The sequence below is a fragment of the Globicephala melas genome, chromosome 12 (genome assembly GCF_963455315.2).
Source record: "Globicephala melas chromosome 12, mGloMel1.2, whole genome shotgun sequence".
Taxonomy (NCBI): domain Eukaryota; kingdom Metazoa; phylum Chordata; class Mammalia; order Artiodactyla; family Delphinidae; genus Globicephala; species Globicephala melas.
In genome coordinates this window covers 73,017,891-73,031,171 of record NC_083325.1, presented here as the reverse complement: position 1 = coordinate 73,031,171, position 13,281 = coordinate 73,017,891, and positions in this window count along the sequence as shown.

The window sequence follows — 13,281 nt, the reverse complement described above, 5'->3', positions numbered from 1 at the left end:
TGATTTTGCTTAGAGCAACAAATGTGAAATCTCTTAATTTTCTTCCTAAACCATGTGACTCTTTAGCAGCTTAGATAAAAGAAGCAGTTAGAGCAGATGAGCATCAGATCTCCCATTAAAGCAAAGTAAATTGAATTCTAGAGAATCTTGGTTCTTTCAAGTTGGCTGAGGGTACACAGTTCAATACAAAAACCATTATACTACTTACCACGCTACAAAGTTCTCCAAATCATTTATAGGGGCTGAGCCCGAACGAATGGCCCCAAGCTTGCCTGCTTCATTGTCAATGAATCCAAGCCCTCCTCAGACATTATTGAATTGTTCTGGCAGTCATACACAGCACGTATCTCCTCTCTCCTTTTTCAAATTTTATAGTCGACTTTTCTAGCTAAACATTTTTCCTTTTCCTTTACCTGCAACACCCCTCATTCTGGCCACCAACATTCACATTCCTACAAGGCTTGGTACGTAGCCTGGAGTCAAAGTATGTTACCCTGCAATCAACAATATTCTGTTGGGAAGACCCAGCAATAGATCCTAATGCAACCCCACTGTGTCTCACTAACTTCTCATTTCACACCTGGCAAACTCTCCATCAGGATGATTTAAGATTTCACTCCATCCTGAGCACTGGTACTGTAGGACTGGTTCTCTGTTCTAGTGCCAGGAAAGTGGCCATGCCTGGAGCGCTTTCATTTCCACTTACCCAAGCTAACCAACTAGAATGATACCAAAAGTAATCCAAATAGAGGATAACCCACAAAGCATTTAAATTTAGTTTTGGGGATTGTTATAAAATTCCTTCTATCATGAAAGTATGGTTATTTTAAATTTGAATTAAGCCTATGCCATAATCCTTAAACAGACTCCTAATGGGATAGAAGCATACTAATTAGAAGATAGCACTGTTTAGATACTGGCCATCACAAATCTTTGAAATGAGATACAGCTGGTACACTGGATTGCCTGGGTTAACTTGGTACTACTGCACCTGCTTAAGGTTGAGAATTATGTTTCCCAGAATTCCTCTTCTATGCTGTTTTGGGTTAGAGCTGGTCAATGAGATGAATTCACATGAGATTTTAGGGTTTTAGGGTGATCAACCACTCCAGTTTGTCCAGGATGGAAGGGTTTCCAGGGATATAGGACTTTCACTGCTAAAACTGGGAACATTTTGAGCAAATCAGGATGGTTGGTGACCCATTTGAAAAATGGGATTTGAAAAACGGAAGTGATGCCAAGATCATTACCCTTGGAAAACTGTGGGGGTCAGAGTGATGAATAGATGCAGGAGTTTCAGCAGGCCCAGCCTGTCCCTGTTTCTCTCCTCTCCTGATTCCAGCCAGTCCACTCAACCTCTGGCCCTACTGACCAACTCCTATTGGTCAATAGGAGTTGCAAGCCCAGCAGAAGATGCTTGGCTACAAACTCATAGGAGTAGAGTTCCCTTTGGGGAGGGGGTTGTCATAGAGGCAGCAATTTCTAGAGAGCTAACTGCTACTCCAGACCTCTCCACATGCCTCCCTTCTATGGTTCTGCTTCACTAGGCAGACAGGGGTAATGTTCCCTATGTTCCCACAAGCTCTGACTTGCCCAACTGTACCAGCGCTTCAAACAGCATGAGTTACCGTTTGATCCTCTAACTCTCCCCTTCTAGAGTTCACTTCCCAGTTCCTCCTCCTTCTATGTAACTTATTCCCATAACATTTTGTAATGGCACAGTTTTCCTGACTGAACACTGCCTGACCCACCTGAGTACTGAGTAATCATGATGTGGTACCAAGCGATCACTGTTGAGGAATCAGAAGCACATATCAGGAGCCTAATTACACAATCACAGCAGTAACTAAACTTAACTGCTTTTTCCTCAAAGAAGTTAATTCCACCTCTGCCCCCACCCCCAGTTTTTCTTTTCCCAAAATTACTGATTCCTTTTAATTTTAGCATTTATCACAAGTTGTAAATTTTGTATTTATTTGTGTGATTATTAATTTAATGCCTGCTCTTCCTTACTACCCCACTGAAGACTGGAATCGCATTTGTGCTTTTCAATACCACATACACTGTCCACCTACAGACTACAAAATGCCTGGCACATAGTAGGTGTACAATGAAATACAATGAGTATGTTTAAGTGAATAAATGTAAAGAACTGTGATTTGGAACCTAAGACACTTAAAGGAACACAAAAATAAATTTGTTCTTTTAGTATTAACCACAATATGGGTCTTAAAAGAAGGAAATAATTCTCCAGCTCTAAATATTGAGAGCCTTTTTACATTCCATCAGTAACATAACCAATGACCAGGTAAATACTTGTCTTCTTTATTTCCCCCAACAAAGAGAATCAATTACAAACTTCTCTGTTAATCCCCTAAGTACAATGTGAAGTCCATTAAAGGCTCAGAAGTTAGTAACCCTGGAATAGAGAGTAATGTTTATACTATTAAATGAATAATGGCTCCACGTTGTCTTGAGGAGAAGAATTTTCCTGGCTTGCCATTTGGTTTGTTAGTTGGTTTTAAAACATTTAACGGGTCAGAAAGATGCTCTGCCTGGCATGAATACTAATGTTCCAACAAGAGTACAGAGGAGCAGAGGGTTGCAGTAAAAGTTAGTAACAATTTGCTTTCTGGCTGTCACTTTGGGATTCTGCCCTCAATAAAGTTTTGGAAGTCACTTTAATACTGTAACATTAACATGTGTTAAGTGGACTTAAAGTGCTGTCTATTCCCAGGACACCGGGTAAATATTCCAGCCTAGCCAAAACTTGTCTCTGCGATGAGAAACGCAATCCTTGAGGCCAAACATTTTCTAAGTCCAGTTTATACTTCACTTTCAGAACCAGTCCATTTTGGATACCACTCACACATCTTTACGACCAACGTTGATAATTAATCTCTGAGTATTAGCCAGAAGTAGAGTTTTCTCAGTATGTCCTAGGACCTGTGCATCAACCCAATCTCAAGACCTTTCCCCTCTCATCTGAAGTCCCAGAAGAGGCAGGTGGACACCCAGGATGCTAACAGAGACTTTACAAGAGTCTGAACCAACAAGCCAAATTCAGCCATCATCACACTTTCTTTACTGAGACGGGGAGGTTAACAAACATACTTTTCCATGGAAAGTTACCCACATCCCACAATGAGTGGGTCTATGAAGCAACCACTGAGCATTAGAGGAAGGATGGCCCTCTGAGAGGCCATCCAAACACCACATTTATTTTCCAGACAGGAAAATGGAGACATAAGGAAAGAAAGGGACAGGTACAGAATTTTCTTTCAAAATAAAAAGAGTGAAAATGAAAGCAGTACTTACTTCTCAGGTCAATGTTCTCGGTGCCTCCTGGAAACCTGCTTTGTGTGAACCACAAGTCACCTGGGGGGATGGAGCCATTGAAGACAAAAAGATGCAGTGAGTGGCCACTTGGCAAGGTTTTGTTCATTTGTTTTATGGCTACCCAGCACCTGGACCCCTTTGCTAAACTAAGTCCTGGTCACACCTGCCTCACACAGTAGAAACCAGGATGGAGCCAGATAACCTCCCTCTTCCTGCCCGTGGCATCTGGGTTTCAGGTCTATTACCTCACTTCAGCCAATCAGATGTCCCTGCCTGGGATACTGGATCATAAAGGAGTAAAAAAACAACAAAATGCAGGGACAGTTGAGAAGTTATTCAGCAGAAAAGCAGAGCGGTGCCAGGACTGTGAGAACTGGGAGGGATCTGAGGTCCAGGGGCAGCGACAGTGAGTGCCCAGTGCCAGGGCAGCATCCTAACCCGTTAACTAGAAGACATGACTTGTTCCAGACTGGGATCTGTTCCTGCCTGTCCTTCCAAATACCTCACCATTCTTAGTTTCTGCTCTTTTTCCAAATCTCATTCTCCAGCCTTCACTGGATTCAGAGATAATCTATTCCTCATGTTTGATTTTACCAGAGCAGACGTGTGACTTCCCAGTCTGGCAGCAGCAGTTACGGTGAGGCAGAAAGAAACATCTTGAGAAGATAAATGGAGACTAGTTCTGGCTTAACTGCTAGATGGCTGTGTGGCCTTGGGCAAGTCAATCCCCTTCACTAGAACTCAACTTCCTTATTCTATCATCAAAGCACACTGGACTAGATAGTTCTGCCACAACTACAGTATTGGTGCCACCTTTTGTTTAGTATATTGTTATTGATACTTAAGATGATGTCCTTAAAGTTCTTAATACTTCCAATGAATAAATTAAATTTAACAAATCTGTTGAACACACATTTTGTGTCAGGCAGCATGCTAAATGCTGGAAATATAACAATGAAGAGATACGCCATGGTTTCTGTCCTCTTAGGGCTTATGAGGAAGACACATGGCCGGTCTGTTACCATGGGGTAGGGTAAGCATTTTGCTCTAACAAGGACAGGGTGTGCTTAGACAACATTGAATGGGGCCCTACCCAGACTTCGGGAATCAGGGAGTTTTCCCCAGAAATTGTGATTTCTAAGCTCTCTGGCAAGAACTGAAGGATGAGTTAGAAAGGGTGGGGAGGTAAATTGTTCCCTACCTAAGGGACAGCACTGACATCAATGGCCAGGAGGCACTAAGATGGGGTCACAGTCAATGGGATGAAGATATGATGTTGATGATATTAAAGTGGTAAATAGGTGCCAGATCAGACTTCACTAGGCAGACCGTGGGCAGGTCTTATTCTAAAAACTAGGAGAATGCTTTAGAGATTCAACTCTCCTTTCCTTCCCCCCTTCCCTCCTTTCCTCCTTCCCTTCACAGAGGCAAGAAAGTAAACAAATGTGTTTTAGAATGATTTCCAGCATCAAAGACTGAATGAAAACATATTTTCAGAGTTAACTAGAAAATTAAATTAAATTAAATTGCCCATTCCTTGAGCCTCTGATTCCCTGAAGTTTCTCTGAAGGTACGTGTTGAATCTATTCCTTGGGAAACACACATCTGGCCCTCGCTACTAAGCTTCTCAGCAGGACAGAAAGCTTACCTTTCTGCTCACCTGTCTCACACTTGGGTTATTTGATGCAGATTTTCAAAAACGGCTCATAGATTACAAAGACATGAAACTGACAAGGAAACCCACTGGAACAAAGGAATTTTAACACATGCTCCCCTGGGTTCCCTGGAAGATCTTTCACCCAGAGAGTGCTGCATTTTAACAAACATCCACTCACCCTTTGATCCTCAGAGGAGGTAAGAGTTTTGCTACTAGGGAAGTAGAAGTAGTTTCAATAAGAGTTGATTTTGCCAGTTTCCCCCACAATGTGCTCTTCAGAAAGACATGGAACCAATAAATGGGTTTTAAGTGCTTATAACCTTTATTTTCTTAATTCACCTCCATGTTCTTAGGTTTCCTTATTACTCACTGAGTCTTCTTTGACCAAGACAGAGTCTATCCACGTCCCTCCCAACATCTGATGCTCAGAACCACACCCATGGAAGATCTGACCTGGCCCAGTGCTACAGCACAGCCACCTCCCTTGCCCTGGACTCTGCCTTCCTAGCAATGGAGTTGGTGCACTCTGGCGTTTTTGACATTCACATCACACTGTGGACTCCCACTGAGCCTGCTGTCAGTGAAATCTCTAAAGCTTCATCGCAGGTATTGCAGTTTAGCCACTTCTCCCCCATCTCATGTACGATTTGACTTTTGAACCCAAGTGCAGGACCCTCCATTTATCCCTATTAAATTTCATCTTGTTAGATTCAGGCTATTGTTCCAGACCGTCAAAATCATTTTAGATCTTGGTCCTGTCAGCTGTCTCCCTCTTTGCTTTATGTCATCTGCAAATTTGATCAGCATGCTTTCCATGCTCTCATCTAAGTCATCGATGGGAAGGTTGGGGAGCACAGAGGCAAGGACACGGCCCTCTAGGTCACTGGAGACTGCTCTGCAGGTCGCTGCTGATCAATCCATCAGCACTCACTGAGTACTGTCTTCATCCAGATTCCAGTTCACTGAGCTATACTGTCAACCAGCCCGCATTTCTCCATCAAGTCTACCACAGCATCAGGGGCTATACTTTGTCAAATGTCTTGCTGATATCAGATACACCTTGCTACATCATCCCTTGATCTAATAATAGAGGGATGCTGGGTGCAGAAAATCTAGGAGCACTACTGAAAACATTGATAAATGTGGTTTATGTACAGCCGGGTTTCTACGAGAGGGTAGTAACAGAGTTCTGTCATTCCACTAGAAAATGAATTCCTTAAAGCTAGGAACTCTGTTTTGTCTGTTTGTTCACAGCTGTTTCTCCAGCACCTAGGGCAGTGGCTAACGATACCAGACACTCAAATACCTGTAAAATTACTTAATCAATGAACATAATTTGGGGTGAGCTGTCACCTAACCCATTCAAAAAGTAAAACATCTGTGGATTTCTAAATGAAGAAATAATAAGATAGGATGCTGGATTTATTCCCTGTCACCTAGACCAGGGTTTGGTAAACTAAAGGCCACAGGCCAAATCAGGCCCACTGCTTGGCTTCGTAAATAAAGTTTTATCAAAACACAGACATGTTCATTCACTAAAGTATTGTCAATGGCTGCTCTTATGCTATCATGGCAGAGTCCAATATTTGTGACAAAACTGTGTGGTCCACACAACTGAAAATACTTACACTCTGGATTTGTACAGAAAAAGTTTGCTGACTACTGCCCTAAGGAATTAAATTTAAACTCCTGATATCTAAGACTTTCCATGACCTAACTGTTTGCTAATTTTCTTACTGATCAGGATTAATGCTCTGGAAAAAACATTCCCAAACGTTATCATGCCTGTTATTTTCTCTGTGCCTTTTCCCCACTGTTGGATATTATCAGAATGGCCTCCTATCCAGACCTCCTATCCAGGTCTTTTTCAACATTGCACATCTACACACATAAGAACTGTACACAAAATAAACATAACTAGGTAGCAAACCTTTGCTGAATGTCTACTATAGACTGAGCACTATATTAGACACTTCACAATTATCTTCACAACAGGAGTATATAGTATCTCCTTTTTTCTACTGAGAAAACTGAGGAATTAAGCAAATTACCCAAAGATTCATAGAGAATAGAGGGTTTGACTGAAGTTTGAGCTAAGCTTCGTCAGAATCCACTTGTAATTTGGTTTGTTTTTGCTCATTGCCTGTTCAGAAATAAGCCAGTTTACAAAAGGGGAGATGGAACATATCCATCTTTCTAGAAATCTTGATTTGAGGATTATATAATCAAATCAATTTTTTTAGATCTTCCATTGATGTGTAAGTCAGCCACAGTCAATTTTATTTTGAAAAACCATTAACTAGCATGACTTTAAACAATAAAATTAGTTCAGAAACTATTCATTCAGTTAAAAATCTGAGACAGCAATATTAAGGCAACTGTATTTGAACTACTGTCCTAAGTATAGTCCATTCATATCCAGCCCTAAATCGTACTGTGCTCTTCACTCGGACAGCTCCCATCCCATCTGCCAATGCACAGATGGGCTGGTCTGTGCATGTGAGCTTCCCTTTACAAGCTGTATGTAATAGCAACAATGATGAACCTTGTGTGCCTGTCAGGAACCTAGCATGTAGCCCGGTTCTTCCTCACAGTAGCTTTGGGCAGCAGGTAAGAGGCTGGCATTACCTAATCACAGTTTCTATTTATGTCTCTCCATTTCAAATCACTTCTCTAGCCCAGGCCGGTTCTTTCACTCCACTAATAACTAGATTTGAGCTTTCCCTTAAGATCATATTTCATCAACTGTAGCACATCTCTCCTGCTGCTAATGCCATGCTGATCTGCTTTGGCAAGTTTCCAGACCTTCTTTTATCACCTTAGGGGCTACATCCTAGCCAGGCTTTTCTCTCTACCCCTGACCCTTCCATATGCCCCTCTCCCCCACAAGCCCCAGCATCAACCCCCTGCCCAGATGTAATTTCTTATCCATGTCTATTCAAGCAGACACAAAAACAAAAATAGTATTTCCCTGGAAAGAGCTTCATTTCCCATGGCCAAACTTAGCACAGCTCTCACCATCAGGAAGCACTTTCCAGGGTTAGGCTGAATCCCTTGAGTGGACCTAGAGAAACAGTGAGACAGATGTAGAAAAAAGGAAAAGAAAGTCTTATGTGAAAGCACATTTAGGATCTTCTGGGTATTTTGTTAAATAAACACCACAGGGTAATTTGGTATTTATAGAAGGATAAAACCCAACCTTAAAGATGATAGGGCATCAGCAACATTTAATTACTCCCTCAGGTCTCTGCTGTGCAAGGAAGTGTTCACATGACAATTTGGGTGGCTTATTTTATAAGGTATTGCTTCTCTTCTCCAAGGAAGGCACTGATAGAAATGGCTCGTGAATGGCGGTGAATGTACATTACAAACAGAAACCAGCTTCCAGCCACATCAGTTCTCAGCGAAAGGGAATCTGTGTCAGGTTCGTGTGCTTAGCCAAGGGGCACTAGGGAGAACTGACCAGGAGACAAGTTGTTACAGGGTACTGATGCCAGGACAGACCCTTGCAGAGTTCCTGAGTTTCTTAAAAAACAAGAGTGAGGACTTCTGAAAGGAGGACTCCACAGTCTGAAGCTCCCTTCTCCTGATATTGCAGTGCTGTTTGCCAGGGACTGAAAGGATGGGTAATGTAGGCAGGAACCTCTCTCTCTCTGACAAGGAAACACCAGAAGAACATCTATAGATTCTCATATAACCCTTGTGATCATTTCTGGGCTATAAGACACTTTGGTTAAAGGACTGGAAAAGGTCTGCAGCCTTGGCATACACAAACTCTTCTATCAGAGGTCTCTCATACCTTACTCCAATTAGGAATCCACAAATAAGGCTGCCTATGACACTGCAATCTGGATAGAGCCTGCTTGAGTCAGAGTTTCAATAAATATTCCACACCACATTCACCCTGGACACCTCCTCCTGACAGAGCCCCGTGCTTTTTGAGTGGATTCACAATGACTATGATGTTCTCTCTGTTTTCCCCAAAATAGAGTTGCAGTAATGTGATTATATGGACAGTTGCTTACTTTTAATTTTATAAGTAGGTCAAGAAATAGATCTCTTCTAGGGAGGATGGAAGTTCTGGACAATTAGTATGGCGTATCTTTGAGAATTCAAGTTCATAGGTTAGGAAATTAAGATTTGTAAACTAGCCCAGTGACTTCACTACTCTATCAATAGACAACAGTTTCCCCAGTAGAAAGATAATGGGGGGGAGGGGGTGAAATGACTGAGCACCAGACCACAGACTCTTCTTCCTATAGCCCTACCCCTAGCAGTTGTCTCTTGCGACCGGATTGCTGAAAAGCACCGCCGTGCCTCTAGTGACTGAACACACTGACAGTGCTCCTTCATTCATGCTCTTCTTTGCCCAAGCCTCACCTCAAATCAAACGAACCACTACAAGCTATTGATCCACCACCTATCTATTTCCTGTGTTTCCCCCTCCTCACCATCCCCAAAGCTTCTGTCGTGGCAGGCCAGTTCCTTACCACGCTCTCCTGGTTGGAGAGAGCAATCACCCTCTACCTCATCGCACCCTCTCTAGTCTCCCCACGCAAGTCCTAAACACACCACCACTTCAAATCCATATCACAGAGAAAACTCATGACTTTTCTTAAATACAAACCTTACCATAGTATTCCTCTGCTTAAAATAATTCAAATTCATTTTATTTTTAATTTATTTTTTTAACTTTTTATTTTACACTGGAATATTGCTGATTACCAATGTTGTGTTATTTTCAGGTGTACAGCAAACTGATTCAGTTATACATATACTTGGGTCTATTCTTTTTCAAGTTCTTTTCCTGTTTACGTTGTTACATAATATTGAGCAGAGCTCCCTGTGCTATACAGTAGGTCTTTGTTGGTTTTCCATTTTAAATATAGCAGTGTGTACATATGAATAGCTAGAAAATAAAGTCCGAGGGCTTCCTCAGCTCCACTGCTCTCTGTATCCCCAGAATCTAGCTAACTTATGTATGACTTGCACTTTGGGAAGGAGATAGCATATACATATTTTTTATTTTATGGACCATCAGGCACATTTTTCAAATTGAACTTTTAGTTTTGTGATAATTGTAGATTCACATGCAGTTTTAAGAAATACTACAGAGAGACCCCTGGTATCCTTTACAGTTTCCCCCCAGTGGTGACATCTTGCAAAACTGTAGTACAAGAAGTATCACAATCAAGATACTGGCAGTAACACAGTCAAGATACAGAATATTTCCATCAGCACAAGGATCCCTTTTATTGCCCTTTAGTAGCCATACCTAACTCTCACCTCTTCCTCTCCCAACCCTTGTCTCTAATTTCTAGCAACCACTGATCTGTTCTCCATTCTTAAATTTTATAATTTCAAGAGTATAATACAAATAAAATCGTACAGTATGCAACATTTTGGAATCTTTTTTCACAAAGCATAATTCTCTGGAGATTCATCCAAGGTGCTGCCTATATCAATAATTTGTTCCTTTTTATTGCTCAGTTATATTCCATAGTATTGATATACCACAATTTTTTTAAATCTTGCATTTGGTGAAGGATATCTGGGCTGTTTCCAAATTTTGGCTATTAAAAATAAAACTGCTATGCACATCTATGATTCAGTGTTAACATAAATTTTCATTTCTCTGGGAAAACTGGCCCCAAGTGCAATTTCTGAGGTATATGAGAGTTGCATGTTTAGTTTCATAAGAACTGCCAGACATTTTTCCTAGATGATTGTACTATTTTATATTGACACCAGCAATGTATGAGTAAACCAGTTTCTCTGCAGCCTTGAGAACATTTGGTGTTGTCATTATTTTTTATTTTTAGTTTTAGCTATTCCAATAGACATGTAGTGCTATATCACTGTGGATTTAATTTGTATTTCCCTAATGGTAACTGTTGAACATCTTTTCATATGCTTGATATTTTAAACCCTCTTTGATAAAATATCTGCTCATGTCTTTTGCTCATATTTTTCTTGAATTGTTTTCTTAATTGATGAGTTTGTGAGTTATTTATATACTGAATAACAAATCTTTATAGGATATGTGATTTGCAAATATTTTCTCCCAGACTGTAGCTTAACTGTTAATCCTGTTAACAGAGTTTTTTACAAAACCAAAAAAAAATTGATTTTGATGAGATCTAATGAATCAATTTTTCCTTTTATGGATTGTGATTTGGGGGTCACATCTAAGAGTTGGTTGCCTAGCACTAGATTTCAATAATTGTCTATTTTTTTTCTAAAAGTTTAATAACTTTACATTTTACATTTAAGTCCATGATTCATTGTGAGTTAATTTTTTATAAGGTATGAGGTTTAGAGCAAAGACATTTTATTCGGAGGAGACCTTCAAGATGGTGGAGGAGTAGGATGTGGAGATCACCTTCCTCCCCACAGATACATCAGAAATACATCTACATGTGGAGCAACTCCTACAGAATACCAACTGAATGCTAGCAGAAGACCTCACACTTCCCAAAAGGCAAGAAACTCCCCCACGTACCTGGGTAGGGCAAAAGAAAAAAGAAAAAACAGAGACAAAAGAATACAGATGGGACCTGCACCTCTGGGAGGGAGCTGTGAAGCAGGAAAAGTTTCCACACACTAGGAAGCCCCTTCACTGGGGGAGCCTTGGGGTGGTGGTGGGGAAGCTTCAGAGCCACAGAGGAGAGCGCAGCAACAAGGGTGCAGAGGGCAAAGCGGAGAGACTCCCACACAGAGGATCAGTGCCGACCAGCACTCACCAGCATGAGAGGCTTGTCTGCTCACCTGCTGGGGTGGGCAGGGGCTGGGAGCTGAGGCTCGGGCTTCAGAGGTAAGATCCCAGGGAGAGGACTGGGGTTGGCTGCATGAACACAGCCTGAAGGGGGCTAGTGCTCCATAGGTAGCCAGAAGGGAGTCCGGGAAAATGTCTGGACCTGCCTAAGAGGCAAGAGACCATTGTTTCCGGGTGCGTGAGGAGAGGGGATTCAGAGCACAGCCTAAATGAGCTCCAGGGACCGGGACGAGCAATGGCTATCAGCGCGGACCTCAGAGATGGGCATGAGATGCTAAGGCTGCTGCTGCCGCCACCAAGAAGCCTGTGTGCGAGCACAGGTCACTATCCACGCCTCCCCTCCCGGGAGCCTGTGCAGCCCGCCACTGCCAGGGTCCCGGGATCCAGGGACAACTTCCCCGGGAGAACGCACAGCGCGCCTCAGGCTGGTGCAACATCACGCTGCCCTCTGCCACCTCAGGCTCGCCCCGCATCCATACCCCTCCCTCCCCCCGGCCTGAGGGAGCCAGAGCCCCCGAATCAGCTGCTACTTAACCCCGTCCTGTCTGAGTGAAGAACAGATGCCCTCAGGCGACCTACGCACAGAGTCAGGGGCCAAATCCAAAGCTGAACCCTAGGAGCTGTGCAAACAAAGAAGAGAAAGAGGAATCTCTCTCAGCAGCCTCAGGAGCAGCGGATTAAATCTCCACAATCAATTTGATGTACCCTGCATCTCTGGAATACCTGAATAGACAACAAATCAACCCAAAATTGAGGAAGTGGACTTTGGGAGCAACTGTAGACTTGGGGTTTGCTTTCTGCATCTAATTTGTTTCTCTTTTTATGTTTATCTTAGTTTAGTATTTAGAGTTTATTGTCATTGGTAGATTTGTTTATTGATTTGGTTGCTCTCTTCCTTTTTTAATATATAGATATATATATTTTTTTCCTTTTTCTTTTTTTTTTGAGTGTCTATGTGTATGCTTCTTTGTGTGATTTCGTCTGTATAGCTTTCCTTTTACCATTTGTCCCAGAGTTCTCTCTGTCCATTTTTTTCCTTAATTACTTTTTAATTCTTTTTATTTTTAATAACTTGATTTTATTTTTTATTTTAATACCTTTATTTATTTTTTCCTTCCTTCCTCCCTTCCTCCCTTTCTTCGTTTCTCTCTTTCTTTCTTTCTTTCTCCCTTTTCTGCTGAGCCATGTAGCTGACAGGGTCTTGGTGATCCAGCCAGGTGTCAGGCTTGTGCCTCTGAGGTGGGAGAGCTGAGTTCAGGATATTGGTCCACCAGACACCTCCATGCTCCACAGATTATAAAACAGCGAAAGCTCTGCCAGAGATCTCCATCTCAACGCTAAGACCCAGTTCCACTCAACGAGCAGCAAGCTACAGTGTTTGACACCCTATACCAAACAACTAGTAAGACAGGAACACAACCCCACCCATTAGCAGAAAGGCTGCCTAAAATCATACTAAGTTCACAGACACCGCAAAACACACCACCAGACGTGGACCTGCCCACCAGAA